At 42.5% G+C, this 14,682-nt stretch overlaps 1 long non-coding RNA gene and 1 pseudogene across 1 annotated transcript; one reads left to right on the top strand and one right to left on the bottom strand.

The window, feature by feature from the left end:
* The first annotated feature begins 3,804 nt into the window (after nt 1-3,804).
* Nucleotides 3,805-4,649, top strand: LOC135969187 (biogenesis of lysosome-related organelles complex 1 subunit 6-like; annotated as a pseudogene).
* Nucleotides 4,650-12,309: 7,660 nt separating this feature from the next.
* LOC141409372 (uncharacterized) lies at nt 12,310-13,323 on the bottom strand. The gene is made up of 2 exons (XR_012429810.1): nt 13,139-13,323; nt 12,310-12,644 (listed from the first exon to the last, which is right to left on the bottom strand). It is a non-coding gene; the product is annotated as an uncharacterized lncRNA (long non-coding RNA).
* Between the last annotated feature and the right edge of the window lie 1,359 nt (nt 13,324-14,682).

The raw sequence follows: 14,682 nt of genomic DNA, 5'->3' as shown, positions 1-14,682 counted from the left end.
TTTAGTTGGGTAGTTATGTTGAGTTTTGCATTACACATTTTAAAGCTGTATTATTAGATGCATATGTTTATTATTATATTTTACTGGTGAATTATTCCTGTTAGCATTCAGTAATGACCATTTTTAATCCCTAATGATATTCTTTGCCTTAAAGTCATCCTGTCTGGTGTTCATATTGCTATGGTTTTAATTATGCTCTTTTTTCTGCTTTCTAGGAGTTTCTTTCACTTTCCTGCACGCTTAGTTGTGCACTTAAAAAAGATGTTTGTTATATTTTATTCATTACTTCTGGTGTGTGTAGCAGGCAGGGTTGCAGGATAGTTAATCTGGTATATTGCTAGATCTTGAAGGTCTCAAAAATAAAGAAACATACACTCTCCTTTAAACATACATTCTCTTATGTTTGATACACAATTTGAATAATAGAATAAATGGCACAATGTATATTGTGAAATGACAACATTACAATTTAAAGATCTTACTTGGCTTTGTGATTCTAGAATCAGGTGATACTTCATTCCATAAAATTAGAATAAGTGTTGCAATGAGTTGAGCAGAGGAGGTTGGTATAGACAGAGAAAAGCTGAAGAAAGCGGAACCAAAGAATGAAAGCAGACTGGTCTCCTCCAAGTTACTTTCCTTGTAAAGTAGAAACAGAGAAACAGAACACTAGACAAATAACTGATTGGAATTGATTGGTTAACACCAGGTTACTTCACATTACATTTTCTTTTTTTTTTTTTTTTTTTTTTGGCGGGGGATGGAGTTTTGCCCAGGCTGGAGTGCAGTGGCATGATCTTGGCTCACTGCAACCTCCGCTTCCTGGGTTCAAGTGATTCTCCTGCCTCAGCCTCCTGAGTAGCTGGGATTACAGTGCCTCCACCATGCCTAACTTTGTATTTTTAGTAGAGATGGGGTTTCACCATGTGTTGGCCAGGCTGGTCTCGAACTCCTGACCTCAAGTGATCCACCTGCCTCGGCCTCCCAAAATGCTGGGATTACAGGCGTGAGCCGCTGTGCCCAGCCAGTTTCAGATTACATTTTGTTTTAAGGATTAAAGGCAGAGGGAACTTCATTATCACATCAATGGAAATTGGCCCATTTGGGAAATGAGGCTGTTTCACTGTCCTGATTTTTTGGAAGGCCAGCCAACAACTCATTTTTGCTTTGGTGATGTGGCACTTCAGCATGAGTGATTCCATTTTGATTTTGAGTCTGGTCTTTTTGTTGCTTAGTTGAAAACAATGGCCTCCTACAGGTTTTTGTTGAACAATTCTCCCCTTTTGGTCAGGCTCTCCCCTAGGTGAGAGTGTGACCAAAACTGAGGGCATCAGCACTGCTCTCACTTACCATCATTTGGGTTTCTAGTCTCAACCTATCAATCGTAGGTTATGGTCTCTTCATGATCACACGCTTCTCTGAGTTTTTGTCATTCCAGCAGATGAGAGACCATTTCATGCTTGACAAATGGCTGTGTTCAAACATTTAAAACTTTTTGAGAGGAGACAGTGTGCTACGGAGACTACCATCGTAACTATCAGGAGGATAATACCAAGAATTTGGAGTATGGTTCTTAGCCAAGGTTCCCATAAACCAACCCAACTAAAATTCAGTAGATGAAAGAAGGAGCCAGATGAGGGTTCTACCATCATAAACAAAGTAGCCTGTTAATTTTTGCAACTGAGTCTCCAACACCTGATGGATTTATCCCTGCGCAACAAGAAGTGTTAGCAATTGTACAGATGGCAGTAGGCAGCAATTTTATTATCTGGCATCCCATGACTGGGTTAAATTAAAGCAAAGAGTGACCATTTGCAAGTGACCCACAGAAGCTACTGATTGTGAAATTCTAACTACGGCATTATGCTGCCAAGTGAAAGAGGTAAGAATAAGCAAAGAAAAATTCAGAGGAGTAAGAGTCTTAGGATAGGGAGCCTTCTTCCGATGGTCTCGGGAAAACTGTCCGCAGTGTGAAGTTGGCAGCTTCGCATCCTGGTTTGCAGTTTCAGTGTTTCTGGTTGTGGCATTGGTCATTCTGGTGAAGTCTTTGTGTGGCCCACACATCAGCCATGAGACTTGTCCCTTCCCAAATTTACATTGAGTTGTTCAGCTTCAGCTTATAGGGCTTTAGGAACAGAGCAGTTTTTGTTCTTAGTTGGAGTCCTGTAGTCAGTTATTGGAGGAAACTAGAATGCAGAATCCAGTCCAGTCTACAAGTGGATAATAAAAACTCAAACACAGTGAACAGGGCTATGATCTAGTAACAGGGGTACTACATTTGTTCTTCTGAAACATAAGTTTTCTCTCTACAGTCACTCAATTCCTACTAAAGGTAATCAGAGGTAAACTAATCTGTTTGCAAAATAAGTTTACTCTCATTAAACTTGGCCTGGTTGTTTTATATAAGTGCAGCAAGAATAATCAGTTAGGTTCTTTTACAAGTTGTTGGAAATTTTGTAAGGAGTCTCACATTGGACTTTTTAAAACCTCTCAATAATAGGCCAGGCGCAGTGGCTCCCACCTGTAATCCCAGCACTTTGGGAGGCCGAGGTGGGTGGATCACCTGAGGTCAGGAGTTTGAGACTAACCTGGCCAACATGGTGAAACCCCATCTCTACTAAAAAATACAAAAATTAGCTGGGCGTGGTGGCATGTGCCTATAATCCTAGCTACTCGGGAGGCTGAGACAGGAGAATTGCTTGAACCTGGGAGACGGAAGTTGCGGTGAGCCGAGATCGCGCCACTGCACTCCAGCCTGGGCGACAGAGCGAGACTCTGTCTCAAAAATAAAATAAAATAAAAATAAAAATGAAAACCGCTCAATAATAAAAAGCCAAACTAAGGCAGACATCAGACTTTGCCTGTAGTATCTAATATCTTGAGATTCCTGGGCCTTCCAGGAAGTGACTTTTTTTCCACGTTGTAAGGCTGGGAACCCTTGAAAGCAGGCATTTTATGCACATTCTCAAATATGACATTCCAGTCAAAGCCTTGGTATTTTAACCAGTGTTGTCAATTGTAGCCTGTCATAAAGAAAGCAAATTTTTGTTGAACTTATGTGAATAACCAGATTGCCATAAAAATAAGAATACTCATGAATAGTTTCCAAATTCTGGAGGGATAAGATAGGAAGAAAAAGCAAATGCTTCCATTTTTTTTTTTTTTTAAACAGAGTCTTTCTCTGTCATCCAGGCTGGAGTGCAGAGGCATGATCTCGGCTCACTGCAACCTCTGCCTCCCAGGTTCAAGTGATTCTCTTGCCTCAGCCTCCCGAGTGGCTGGGATTACAGGCGCCCGCCACCACGCCCAGCTAATTTTTGTATTTTAGTAGAGACGGGATTTCGCCATGTTGACCAGGCTGGTCTCAAACTCCTGACTTCAGGTGATCCACTCACCTTGGCCTTCAATTTTTGTTTACAAAAATATACTTTATCAAATTGTTGTAAACTATAGGTAGCTTAAAAGAAAAAAGTATTCTTAAATCTGAAACATGGGGCTGGCCGCAGTGGCTCATGCCTGTAATCCTATCACTTTGGGAGGCTGAGGTAGGTGGATCATGAGGTCAGGAGTTTGAGACCAGCCTAACCAACATGGTGATACCCCATCTCTATTAAAAATACAAAAATTAGCCGGGCATGGTGGCATGCACCTGTAATCCCAGCTACTCAGGAGGCTGAGGCAGGAGAATTGCTTGAACCCAGGAGGTGGAGGTTGCAGTGAGTGGAGATTGCACCATTGCACTCCAGCCTAGGGAACAAGAGCGAAACTCTGTCTCAAAATAAATAAATAAATAAATAAATAATAACAAAGCAGATGAGGCCCCTTCCCTGTTCCTAGCTGGAGTGACATGAGTGTCCCTGGGCCATTGTCCCTGGTCGGGGCCCTGATAAGGCCACTCAACAGCCTGGAGGCCTGGGAGCCCACGCTGGGTTTAAGTGACACTTCTCCAGATGAAGGGTTAATAGAGGACTTGACTATAAAACAAAACTGTTGAGCAACTGGCAGAAGGATTGCTTTCTCATTACTTGCCAGCTCTGCACAGATCAAAACAAACCCTCCAGGAACTCACACAGAACCAGGTTGTATTGTCAGACACACTGGAACAAGAGATTTCAAAATTTAAAGAATGTCATTCTATGTTAGCTATTAATGCTTCGTTTGCTGAGGCTAAACACTATCCTGCCGAGTTGGTGAATATAAGAAAAGAGATGCTGATGCTTTGTGAAAAAAACGTCAAATTTAAAAAAAAAGAGCACAGGCCAGGCGTGGTGGCTCACGTCTGTAATCCCAGCACTTTGGGAGGCTGAGGTGGGCAGATCACTTCAGGTCAGGAGTTCGAGACCAGCCTGGACAACATGGTGAAACCCCCATCTCTAATAAAAACACAAAAATTAGCTAAGCGTGGCAGTGCCAGCCTGTAGTCCCAGCTACTTGGGAGGCTGAGGCAGGAGAATCTCTTGAACCCGGGAGGCGGAGGTTGTAGTGAGCTGAGATTGTGCCACTGCACTCCAGCCTGGGTGACAGAGGAAGACTCTGTCTCCAAAAAAAAAAAAAAAAAAAAAAAAAAAAAAAAGGCACTTAAACTGCAGCACTGAGAAGAGTTTGAAAGGGAAAAGTAGTTAACTGCCAGACCAGCTAAAAGGACATGAACATTTGTGTTTGTGTGTTTTCTTCTCCTACCTATATTTGGATTAAGATGGCTTAAGTGTAGACTGAAGTTGAGGTAGTGGCTTATCCCGTTATGTCAGATCTTGAAATCCTTGTTCCAGGATTACTGTGTCTCCATGTCTTTCTTCCTAAATAGTAGACATCATATTGCTTTTTGATATTTATATGTAAGTTTTTCAAATTTTATTTAATTTTAAAATGTACTATTTTGACTTTGAGTCGTTTATAAACTGGAAAATGGTTTGAGTCTAGACCCTAAGTGGTTAAAAATTCATATGAATTTTGTAGCTTCTTAATGAATATAGATTTAAAACTTTCCAGTTCTTATTTTATGAACTGGCTTGCCTTTTTGGTAATATAATGCTGATTTTTAGTAATTGTCTTTTCACTGCTTAGTTGAGAAGAAATGCCAGCTGCTTAATCACATCTACCCCTGGAAAAGAGGTGAGCCTTGTGAAGAACATAGTGGAAAAGTGCATGCACAGGAAATAACAGCACTTCAGGTGTAGTTCAGGTGAGCAAGATGCCAGATAGATTCTACTAACCAGTGCCGTTGTCACTGCTTCTGAAGGTTCAAAGAGTACATCTAGGCCAGGCACAGTGGCTCACGCCTGTAATCCCATCACTTTGGGAGGTGGAGGCAGGTGGATCACTTGAGGTCAGGAGTTCGAGACCAGCCTGACTAACATGGTGAAACCCTGTTTCTACTAAAAATACAAAATTAGCTGGGCGTGGTGGCGCATGCCTCTACTGGGGAGGCTGAGCCAGGAGAAGTGCTTGAACCCAGAAGGCAGAGGTTGCAATGAGCCAAGATTGCGCCATTGCACTCCAGCCTGGGCAACAAGAGCGAAACTCTGTCTCAAAAAAAAAAAAAAGGCCGGGCGCAGTGGCTCACGTCTGTAATCCCAGCACTTTGGGAGGCCGAGGCGAGCGGATCACAAGGTCAGGAGATCGAGACTATCCTGGCTAACTCGGTGAAACCCCGTCTCTACTAAAAATACAAAAAATTAGCCGGGCGTGGTGGCGGGCGCCTGTAGTCCCAGCTACTCGGGAGGCTGAGGCAGGAGAATGGCGTGAACCCGGGAGGCGGAGTTTGCAGTGACCCGAGATTGTGCCACTGCACTCCAGCCTGGGCAACAGAGCGAGACTCCGTCTAAAAAAAAAAAAAAAAATTCTTGAAATGGAATGATGTATAGCAATGACCCACTTTATAATGACAGAGATGGTGAAAAATTAGTAAATAGTTTCACAAAGAGGTAGCATGATACCTTTAGTGTTTTCTAGAATTTTTTCTGGATACTATATGTAGAAACTTACTATGTGAGGAAAATATTATGAGGTTTCATTGTTTAAAATCAAGAGTGTATTATTTACTGTTTTACCGTATTATTTAATATCCAACTAGTCTCCAATCTCTATTACATAGGTACTGTGCAGAGCCTGTAAAGATGTATGAATGTGTATCTTCCATAATCCACATTACATTTTTGGTAAGCTGGAATCACTACCTCTGATCATGTATCAGGCTAATGATGGAGAAAGCATTAGATTTAAGTTGAGGGCTAAGAACTGGTTTGTTTAAAAGTTTAAATTGTGGCCAGGCACAGTGGCTCACGCCTGTGATCCCAGCACTTTGGGAGGCCGAGGCAGGTAGATCATGAGGTCAGGAGTTCGAGACTAGCCTGGCCAACATAGTGAAACCCTATCTCTACTAAAAATACAAAAATTAGCCAGGCGTGGTGGCGGGCACCTGTAGTCCCAGCTACTCGGGAGGCTGAGGCAGGAGAATCGCTTGAACCTGGGAGGCAGAGGTTGCAGTGAGTCGAAATGGCACCATTGGCCTCTGGCCTGGGTGACAGAGCAAGACTGTCTCAAAAAAAAAAAAAAAAAAAAGAAAGAAAGTTTAAATTGTTTGAAAGGGCATTTATGTTCTTTAATGAATGATAGTCTCACAATTCAGTTGACTTTGACCTAATATTTAAGAATATAAATATATTTTATTTGAAAAGGCTGAGTGTTGCCCTCAAACACTTGCTCAAACTGCCTAGGGCAGGATTCATTAGGGCTTGCAGGACAATGTCGCCTAACTTGCTGAATGTACTCATTGTAATGTGGTATCTGACAAAGGGAGTGCAGTGTTCCTGAGTTGTTTTGGACCAGCTGCAATGGTTGTTTCAAATGCTGGTTCTTGCACACTACTCTCAATCTACTGAAGCACATCTGGTTTTCTGTTCGTTTTGCTTTGCTTTTAGTTTTTAAAGTTCCCCCCAGTGATTCCAAGGCACCTGAAAAATTGAGAACCACAAGCTCAGTGGCAGGTCAGGGTTTCCCACACTAGGCTGCATAGCATTATCACCTGGGAACATTACAAAATACAGACATTCTCGATTCTTAGTGTAATTAGCTATGATGTGGATCCCATGTATTTTTAAAAGAGCTCCCCAGACCATTCTGATGTCAGAAGCTACCGGTATAGACTATCTAGTGAGTTGTATTATAAGCAATAAAATACTTTAAAAGCTACCCAGCAACTCTTGGGATTAATTGTATGAAATAAATTCTGAACTGCTGTTTTTGATATAGTCAGACTTAAGACCGAACCCTAGCAGGCAGGCAATAGATACAGAATTCCGGTTAATTGAACTTTTGTGACCTGTATAAAAATAAATCATGTTTATTGAATGGATGGCAAGGCATATATACTTTCAGAATCGTATTATTTAAGTTTTGAAGACTTTAAAAAAAATGTCAAAATGTATATATATTAGTATCCACTATCTTAAGGTCAATTGTAAACCAGAAGTACTGTTATCTTGGTGATTAAAATCTAAAACTTTAGCTGTATTTCAGTAACAAAAACATATCTTACTAGACTGAGTGTGGTGTCTCACGTCTGTAATCCCAGTGCTTTAGGAGGCTGAGGTGGAAGGATTCATTGAACCCAGGAGTTCGAGGCTGCAGTGAGCTATAATTGCACCACTGCACTCCAGGCCAGATGACAGAGTGAAAGCCTGTCTCCAAAAACAAAACAAACAAACAACATATCTTACTGACTAAACCTGAATGGAACTCTTATGATTAGTCTTTCTGTATTTTTCCACAAAATAGTGAATTGGTACTGGGGAGACTTCTGTTTTTTCTTCTTCTTCTTGTTGTTGAAAAAACTGCCTTTGTTCTGAAATTATATTACCTGTGTTCTGAACTAAGCTGATGGGAGTTCATTTTGTATTTACTTTGCAGTAAGTATCATGTAAATATGCAAATGTTGAATGTAATATAGATTGTGACTGCAGTGGTTTTTGAGTGATACAGTTTATAAATATACCAATTATACACCCTCATACATTTGTCTGATTTTGAATTTGCAAAATGAGGACTACTGTTTACACATTTAATACAAAAAAAGGTCTCTGGAAAAAAAAAAAAAAAACAGATGAATACTCCAAGAACACACTGTTTTAACACAGGGGATTAAATTTTAGTTTTGTATTAGTGTACTTTTGATCTCAAAGTTTAATTTTTAGAAAACCCTATAAATAATCCCTTTCCAATTTTTGCCAACTTGATCACATATAAAATTCTTTTTTTTTTTTTTTTTGAGATGGGGTCTTGCTCTGTTGCCCAGGCTAGAGTACAATGGTGCAGTTGCGGCTCACTGCAGCCTCTGCCTCCCGGGTTCAAGCGATTCTCCTGCCTCAGCCTCCCGAGTAGCTGGGATTACAGGCATGCACCACCACGCCCAGCTAATTTTTTAATTTTTAGTAGAGATGGGGTTTTGCCATGTTGGCAAGGCTCGTCTCGAACTCCTGACCTCAAGTGATCTGTTCGCCTCAGCCTCCCAAAGTGCTGGGATTACAGGTGTGAGCCACCTCACCTGGCCTACAAAATTCTTTTCATAGGATTTATCTCTTACACACCTAAAACTTGCTCAGACCTCTTAGAACTTGCTCAAATCTTGTACAACTTGCTAAAACCTTCAGTTTTGTTCTATACTTCTTTTTCATATTGGAACAACCAATCATTCTACTTTATGACAAAAATTTACTTTCCTTTTTCCCTTATTTTGACCACAAAAATCCTTCCTCATACAAAAAAATACTACTTTTTCTCTTTCCAACTTTTTTTTAAGCCAAACATACATTTTCATACTTATAACTTTCTTCACATCTCTCTTACTGGTTCCTCCCTACCTTGTTTCTATTTCCTTCCTAAATCCTTATTTTGAAACAACATTTAAATAACCTCCATATTAGACAAAATTATTCTTTTTAAAAAAGTATCTTTATTTTTTCCTCACCAAAACACATCTTACTTTTAGTTTGCATAATTGTTTCCTTTATAGTAGTTTTAATTATATTATTAGAATTTTTAATCCTTAGCAATCGTGAATCAGTATTCTATAAATTAAGTTTCATAATTTCTAGAAATATACACTTTCTCAAAGTATAGTTTTTCATATTAACAGACCAAAATATTTTTCTATAGCTTTTCTTTAAACAGACTAAAATATATTTAGTCTTTTTTTTTGTTGTTGTTGAGACAGAGTCTTGCTCTGTCACCCAGGCTGGAGTGCAGTGGCATGATCCCACTGCAACTTGCACCTCCCAAGTTCAAGCAATTCTCTTGCCTCAGCCTCCGAGTAGCTGGGATTACAGGCGCCCACCACCAAGCCTGGCAAATTTTTGTATTTTTAGTAGAGATGGGGTTTCACCATGTTGTCCAGGCTGATCTGGAATTCCTGACCTCGTGATCAGCCCGCCTCAGCCTCCCAAAGTGCTGGAATTACAGGTGTGAGCCACCACACCCAGCCATATTTAGTCTTCCTATAAAATTTTTTTTTTTTTTTTTTTTTTTTTTTTTGAGACGGAGTCTCGCTCTGTCGCCCAGGCTGGAGTGCAGTGGCCGGGTCTCAGCTCACTGCAAGCTCCGCCTCCCGGGTTCACGCCATTCTCCTGCCTCAGCCTCCGGAGTAGCTGGGACTACAGGCGCCCGCCACCTCGCCCGGCTAGTTTTTTGTATTTTTAGTAGAGACGGGGTTTCACCATGTTAGCCAGGATGGTCTCGATCTCCTGACCTTGTGATCCGCCCATCTCGGCCTCCCAAAGTGCTGGGATTACAGGCTTGAGCCACCGCGCCCGGCCAAAATTTAAGAAGCCAAAAATAAATTTAAAGTTATGTTCAAATTAACGTTTCCGTATTCTAACTTAATTGGAAATGACTCAGACCTTTCATGAATATCTATTACTTATTACTTTTTTTTTTTTTTTTTTTTTTTTTTGAGACGGAGTCTTGCTCTGTAGCCCGGGCTGGAGTGCAGTGGCCGGATCTCAGCTCACTGCAAGCTCCGCCTCCCGGGTTTACGCCATTCTCCTGCCTCAGCCTCCGGAGTAGCTGGGACTACAGGCGCCCGCCACCTCGCCCGGCTAGTTTTTTGTATTTTTAGTAGAGACGGGGTTTCACGGTGTTAGCCAGGATGGTCTCGATCTCCTGACCTCGTGATCCGCCCGTCTCGGCCTCCCAAAGTGCTGGGATTACAGGCTTGAGCCACCGCGCCCGGCCTACTTATTACTTAATCATAATAGGACTTTGTTACTGTAAAAGGTTTTCAAAACTGAAAAGCTCATTTATCAATTTGTATCCATTTACATACACCTAATTTACTCATTTTTAACAATTATGCTTGAGTTGTTCATTAAGCAAAGCTAGCCATCATCTCAAGTTATTTTTCAAAAAAAATCAGGAAACTAAAGTATTACAAAAGCAAAAAGACTAGCAGGTTAAACATAGTTCTTCCACCCTGCTTTTTTCCCTTCGCATTGAGACGGGATAGTTCTCTTGAACTCCTTTGTGGGCAGGAACTGGAGTGGCTCATTTCACTCAGCTCACCACTAGCTACTCTTCGCAGGAGGGAGGGTGCAAGCGAGTGAGTGCAAGAATCAGAGCCAATGGGCCGGGCGCGGTGGCTCAAGCCTGTAATCCCAGCACTTTGGGAGGCCGAGGCGGGCGGATCACGAGGTCAGGAGATCGAGACCATCCTGGCTAACACAGTGAAACCCCGTCTCTACTAAAAAAATACAAAAAAAAAACTAGCCGGGCGAGGTGGCGGGCGCCTGTAGTCCCAGCTATTCGGGAGGCTGAGGCAAGAGAATGGCGTAAACCCGGGAGGCGGAGCTTGCAGTGAGCTGAGATCCGGCCACTGCACTCCAGCCCGGGCGACGAGACTCCGTCTCAAAAAAAAAAAAAAAAAAAAAAAAAGAATCAGAGCCAATGAATCCTGGGACCGACTGGTCGCTCTTCTCTGGTGGGAGCAGGCTCTCTGTGGGCCCTGCAGCAGCGTCCAAGCATGTTTTACAACCAATGCTCTTTCAGCTCTGCCATCCGGGGATGGCCAAGTGCCAACCAGGTCACTGGAGGGTCAGGGTGGCAAACCCTGCTCTCTCGGAACCCGGGTTCTTGTCTGGAGTCCAGGAAGAATCAGGCCACGTGAACTGTTTGAAAGGTGATGAATGCAGACTTTATTGAGCGGTGGGTGGCTCTCAGCAGAAAAGGAGGCTGGAAAGGGGATGGGAAGGTGATCTTTCCCTGAAGCCCAGCGGTCTCAGGCTGGGCTCCTCTCCGAAGCCGCACCGTCTGAAGTTAGCCGTGTCTATCCATAGTCTCTGATATGCATTGCTGCTCTGCTTGCCACTCAGCTGCTTGTATCTTTGACACTCAGCCACTTGTGTTGCTCTGCCAGCTGAAGTCTTTTATCAGCACAGGATAGGGACAAGGCAGGCCAAAAATGGCAACATTTGGGTGGGAAAAACGGGGTCAGCTGTTTTCACTTAGGGCCGAAGTTCCAGGCTTGTGAAAGGACACAAAGATAGATGTGTACCCGCCCCCCACCCGCTACACCCTTGTTCTGCTCTCTAATCTTTGCACATACCAGAGATTTCGTAAGTTCTGTGAGTACCTGGTTTTCTGCACGTACCAGAGATTTTGTTTTGCACATACCAGAGATTTTGTAAGTTCTGAGGCAAGGTCACAAGACGTGTTTAAGTAAGATAAACTCTTGCTGCCATAAACCTGCTCTCCCGCCTCAAAGTTTGAACCAAAATATCAGAAATGGCAGGAACCAATCATAGTTAGCCAAATCGCCTTGTTCAAACACTAGCCAATCATATATCTGATTTGTATAATAACTCTATGCCCACTTTTCTTAGACTATATAACATTGTTCGGAGCTGAGTGGGGGAGCTCTCCTGCCCGTCTCGTTTCACGAGCGAGGGAGAGTTCCAGGTTCGAACCTGTAATAAAGATCCTTGCTGCTTAGCTTTGACTCTGGACTCTGGTGGTCTTCTTCGGGGAATAAACGGTCTGGGCATAACAGTGGGTGGGGTTTAGCCAGGAGCCCAGCCCTTCTGTATCACCATGACTGACAGGTATCAAGATTTTTTTTCATGTATTTTGCTCTTTGGTTGGCTTTATAGCTTTATTATACATGTAGGAGGTAATACGCTTGTTTGACTAGTAAATCTAGAGGAAAAATATGCTTGCTTTATAAATTAATGACTTTAAACACTTATTAAACCAATTAGAGCTCTTTTATGTATTTTGGTATAAAAATATCAGATACACATAACACATAAATATACAAACATATACACAGAAAGAAGCAGATTTTATTGCTTTCATTAAGATTCATTTGCCGGGCCGGGCGCGGTGGCTCACGCCTGTAATCCCAGCACTTTGGGAGGCCGAGGCGGGTGGAACACGAGGTCATGAGATCAAGACCATCCCGGCTAATACTGTGAAACCCCCGTCTCTACTAAAAATACAAAAAAAAATTAGCCGGGCGTGGTGGCGGGCGCCTGTAGTCCCACCTACTCGGGAGGCTGAGGCAGGAGAATGGCGTGAACCAACCCGGGAGGCGGAGCTTACAGTGAGCCGAGATCGTGCCACTGCACTCCAGCCTGGAAGACAGAGGAAGACTCCATCTGAGAAAAAAAAAAAAAAAAGATTCATTTGCCAACTTTGAAATAGTTTTTCTCTTCCCCCTTCAGACCATCATTCCATTGCCCTGAGCAATTGTTAGCCCGACAACTGCAAGTTTGTGCTTCCAAAGGGATGACTCTTAAGTGAAACAAGGTAGAAAATTTACATCTCAAAGGCACAGAACTTAGATACAAACACCATTATTTGCCAAGATAAAGAAGGGCTTAAAGGCCCAGTTAAGACAAGATGGACAGGAAAAGCACCTTAAACAAAGGTAAAGGTTGATATGCAAGCTTTTAAACCAAAGCCTTTCTCATTGTAAAGGTTTCTAACGGTTTAGGTGCAGAGAGGGAGATACCCTTACAAATGGAGATTTTCTTTACAGATATAAATTTCTTTTAGAAAGAATTTCAAAATCTTGTTCCTTACTTAGATCATTGCCTTCAGGGCAGAGCTTTTTAACAAACAGGGCAAAAAATAACCAGTGGAAACTTACCAGAGCTGTCTTCGGAGGCCTGTCAGTCTTGCTGGTTAACATGGAGGTGATCAGAGGTAGGCAGCCTGTTTTTAGGGGCTTCTCTCAAATTCTTTGGGAGCAGTCCCTTTTTCAATGTTTTGATCATTTGCACAAATGACAACTATTTTTTCGAAACTGCCGTTTTAGGGGTTGCTTATTGGAATGCCCTGGGGCAGGCCCACAAGTGATTCTAGTTTGTTGGTTGCCATAGAGCTGAAATACTTTGGAAATAGCTTTCCTAAGGTCATTAGAAACCTTTCAGGGTTTGTCTGACCCGTAAATGGACCAGGTGGGGCTTGTCAGGTCACTAATATCACTCTTAGGAAACTACCATTCTGCCTCTTTCATCCATTTTTGGGCTTTTCAGATCCCACCAACATGTATATTAGTTGGTGTAGATCAGGTATCACGCGAGTTTTTTTTTTCTTTTAGAGGGAGTCTCGCTTTATCGCCCAGGGTGGAGTGCAGTGGCGTGATCTCGGCTCACTGCAAGCTCCGCCTCCCGGGTTCCTGCCACCACGCCCGGCTAATTTTTTTTCTTTTTTTTTCTTTTTTTTTGTATTTTTAGTAGAGACGGGGTTTCACCGTGTTAGCCAGGATGGTCTCCATCTCCTGACCTCGTGATCTGCCCGCCTCGGCCTCCCACAGGGCTGGGATTACAGGCTTGAGCCACCGCACCCAGCCCCCATCCCGGGATTTTAAATTATAATTAAGACTGTGAATTCTGGCTGGGCGCGGTGGCTCATGACTGTAATCTCAGCACTTTGGGAGGCCGAGGTAGGCAAATCATTTGAGGTCAGGAGTTCGAGACTAGCTTGGTCTACATGACAAAACCCCGTCTCTACTAGAAGTACAAAAATTAGCCGGGCGTCGTGGCGTGTGCCTGTAATCCCAGCCACTTAGGAGGTTGAGGCAGGAGAATTGCTTGAACCTGCGAGGCGGAGGTTGCAGTGAGCCAAGATTGTGCCACTGCACTCCAGCCCGAGCGACAAGAGCAAGACTCCATCTCAAAAAAAAAAAAAAGACTGAATTCTTCAGAAAACTTTTAAAGGTCTTCCCTGGGTTTGAAAATTTTTAACCTATGGCCCTGAGCTGTTTTTATCCAGGTAATGTAAATCACTCCAGGATTGTCTCCTGAATTTTCAGGTGGTTTTATGCTACAAGGGAACTGTTTAACTGTTTTGTTTTGTTTTGTTTTCACAGAAGAAAGGCAATTCAGACAGAGTATTAATAGACTAAATATTCAGGCAAAGTAGGATAGAGAGGAGCAGTAGGAGTTACATCAGTTTTACCATCTTTGGTGTGGCGGACATCTTCCATTTCTAGCCTTTCATTAGCTCTTTGCAATGAATCTTTTAAAAAGGCTATTTTGGAATCCTGGGCAGGTAACCAAGCAAAAATGTCAGCAGATTCTAAGTAGGCAGGGGAGGACAGAGAGAGAGCTTAGAAGCTTCTACATGCTAATCAATTATATACATCCCATTCAGACTTTAACCCTATGCTACAGTCTTCTAATTTAGTTC

This window comes from Macaca fascicularis, chromosome X (assembly GCF_037993035.2).
Source record: "Macaca fascicularis isolate 582-1 chromosome X, T2T-MFA8v1.1".
NCBI classification, from domain to species: Eukaryota; Metazoa; Chordata; class Mammalia; order Primates; family Cercopithecidae; genus Macaca; species Macaca fascicularis.
This window is presented reverse-complemented; position numbering and strand designations above follow the sequence as displayed.